Source organism: Mytilus edulis, chromosome 1 (genome assembly GCF_963676685.1).
Source record: "Mytilus edulis chromosome 1, xbMytEdul2.2, whole genome shotgun sequence".
NCBI lineage: Eukaryota > Metazoa > Mollusca > Bivalvia > Mytilida > Mytilidae > Mytilus > Mytilus edulis.
Window position 1 is genome coordinate 85,427,345 of NC_092344.1, and position 3,802 is coordinate 85,431,146.

Genomic DNA, 3,802 nt, shown 5'->3' on the forward strand with positions numbered 1-3,802 from the left:
TTAATAATACAACAAAGACAAATGAAAGAACTATAAAACACGTTGTGAAGATGATAAACAACATCAGTACGCAGAATCTATACATCAAGACCATCGTGTATTATTTGTGAAGTTGAAACAGAATATTTATCAACAAGGTCTTGGTACCTTCCGATGAACTTTTTTAGAAAAAGAACGAGACGTTCTTTGACATACCCCTGGTTCATCAACTTTCTACTCAGACACTGATGACGTTTTACAAAGTATGAGTAGGAGCTGCAAGCTCTTGAATATCGAATAAGTTGGGAAATATATATCCCATATGCAGGTAATATATTATTCGAGATACCGTGACAAATATTTTGAAAACCATTCAAAAACTTCGATTGGGTTAAAAATACAAATGCCAAACTGAACCTTTTTTATGGTAGAAACCTCAAATAAAAAAAATAATGCATATGTTTTTAACTCAATGGATAGTTTTCATTATAAAACTTATGTACATATACTTTACTTTATTTTAATTGCTTCCTTCCCTTCCAGGAAGTAATTCCCCGACATATTTTCCGTATGCAAAGTGATCTCAGTGTGACCCATCTCGTAAAATTCCGGTGATCACAATACGCATGGATGTCCTTAGAATAAACTATTATCTGGGCCGCGTTCAATATTGTACCTGCTACGTATTGCTACGTAGATTTTGACTATTGAACGTGTAGCTATAGACTAACTGCTACATATATATTGATAGCAGCTACGTAGCTGCTATGATATTGAACTCAACCCTCACTGTACATGTTAAACACGTGCTCAATATCCATGTTTTTTGTTAATTGTTAACAAACAGGTGACAATCGTTTAACTTCGGTTTCAAAACACGAACTTTAATTACTTGCCATATTTTCACAACACTGACCGATTGAAAAAAAAATGACGATTATACGAAATTTATGCGAACAAAATGATAAAATCGTGCAGAGAAGACTAAGTTTATGATATTTGTATGCATTGGTTGAAGAATTTGAATAACATTATTTTTCACCGGTCACTCGTTTCATATGTCTTTCATGTCTTAGTGTCAAAGAACATTCAGATTGAATAATAAAAATGTAGGTTCACTTATGAAATTGAAGTTTCAGTTTACGAGTTATTTAAATCAAGTGCATGATTATAGAGGTGTTGATATTTGTAAAAATGAAGACGGAAATCCTAAAAACAAATATTAGAAATAAATTCAACTGTACAAATGTTTTGCAATATTTAATTAAAATAATTGAAATAGGAAAGTAAAAGTTCTTCCAAAGAGCATTGGAACAATACAAATATATACCTTTTGACATTATGTTAGTTTTATTCTGTGAAAGTGTCAAGGAAATCTATGCGAAATATAAAAATTGACGAATACATGATGTCAAACATTTTTGTAGTTGTAAACAAAGATTGTTGTCATGGGAAACAACAAAAATCGTCATACTGTTCAAGTCAATTGTAAGACGGAACACGGAGCTTTTATACAAAACTATCAAATTGCTTATTCCAATAGTCTGTCAGATATACAACCCTTAGCTTTATATCTGAACAATAAAACAGAGTCTGTTGTTTACTTCAATGTGACTGAAACTTAAAAGCCTAATAAGTAAGACATAACGATCTTAATATCCTGACCGAACAAATGAACGGACATAATTAAAATAACCAACCATCTCAATATACTGACAATTCAATAAACGAGACATCAATAACAGTTTTCACGACCATTTTTTTTTTTAATAATTTCATGAAATTATTTCGCTCTGCCCAGTCAATGTGAACTTAAAAATTGTCGTTATTTTTTCTGTTATAATATTGATTCAGTGCATGAATGAATAACTTAGATAAACATACTTTTTTCAAATCTTAGTCCTTTTAAATGCTTTAAACCTACGGTTTTAGGTACTACTAGAAAACTTTGACAAGAACCTTTCTAGAGGGTTTGAAAATCAGTGGCACAAAAAAAAAATTGCAAACAGATTCGAAACTTGATACGCATAAATTGATAAATTTCGGTTAACCAATGGATTCTCACTTTTGAATCTTTCAATCCTTCAATAAAACTTTCTGCCAACAAGAATGTGTCCAAAGAACATGGATGTCCCATTCACGCTATCATTTTCCATGTTCAATAGACCGTGAAATTCGGTAAAAAATCTAACTTAGCATTTAAGTAGAAAGATCATACCATAGGGAACATGCGTAATAAGTTTCAAGTGGATTGGAAATCAACTTCATCAAAAACTACCTTGACCAAAAACTTTAACTTGAATCTCGCACTTTCATTTTCTATGTTCAGTGAACCGTGAAATTGGGGTGAAAAGTCTAATTTGGCTTTAAGATAAGAAAAATCATATCATAAGGAACATGTGTACTAAGTGTCAAGTCGATTGGACCTATAGCTTCATCAAAAAATACCTTGGCCAAAAACGTTAACCTGAAGCGGTCCGTTCGTCCGTCTGTCCCGCTTCAGGTTAAAGTTTTTGGTCAAGGTAGTTTTTGATGAAGCTGGACCTACGATAGAAGAGGGACATTATGTGTTTTGGTCTGTGCGTTCGTCTGTCCGTCCGTCCGTCTGTTCGTCTGTCCGTCCGGATGGGCAGACGATCGGACGAACAGACGAACGAACAGACGGACACACAGACCAAAATACATAATGCCCCTCCACTATCGTAGGTGGGGCATAAAAACAGGAAGTATTGTTCAATGATCTAAATTCGTAAATCTACTTTAAATATACCAATCAAGAGAACAAAATCTAAGGCAATCGTATAACCTATATCTGGTTATCTGATTAAGTGCATGCATTTTAGTTGCTCCTGTGAAATTCAGTACTGTGACAATACAGTATCAGAATTCAAAGGTCACGGTCAAGATCAGAGTTACCTGGTTTTGGCATTTTATATATAATGCTTCTACATAAAAAGTTTTGTCAATCTAAGGACAGAAGTTATGCAACGTAAAATGTTTTACTATAGTATGGTAAGATCAAAATGCCTTTTGTATATCACACAACCCAAGCTTTACTGTTACAAAGGAAATGCACTGAAAGCAAATCAGACAAATTTTTACTACCATATGGGTTCAAAGTCAGGGTCAGAGCATATACACATTGGTAGATGACATAACTCCATGCATCATACCATCCATGGTCAACCTTAGTTCTATTGTTACGAAAGTAAAGCACCAAAGACAAATCAGACAATGTTTTAAAATCATAGGGGTAAAATCAGGTTCAGAGTGTATTAACATTGACATACCTCCATTCCATGATGCAACATCATACCAACTTTGGTTAACCTAAGTGTTACAGTACATAAGTTATGATCAGGACAAAAATTATACAAGGTTTTACCATCAGAAAGGTCAAATGTCAAAGTTTATAATTCATTCACCAGCCCATGCTGCATATTTATATCAAGTTTGGGTAAAACAGGTGTAATCCAATCGCATTTTTTAGCCTGTCCCAAGTCAGCAGCCTCTGGCCTGTGTTGTTCTTGATTATTTTTTCTATTATTTTTTTTATCTTAGTTCTTTTATATGATTTTGAGTTTAGTGTGACGTTCATTTTCACTGAACTAGTACACATTTTTTGTTGAGAGGCCAGCTGAAGCACGACACCTGGTGGGGGATTTTCTCGTTGTGTTGCAGACCCATTGGTGAATAGATGAGCAGGTTTGTGATTGTATTCTACAAATGCAAATGTTAATTGCTGTAGGGCAATAAGCTTTGAAATATGTGAATAAATGTCGATGAACATCAGCTTATTTATAATTTATGAATCATCACTCCA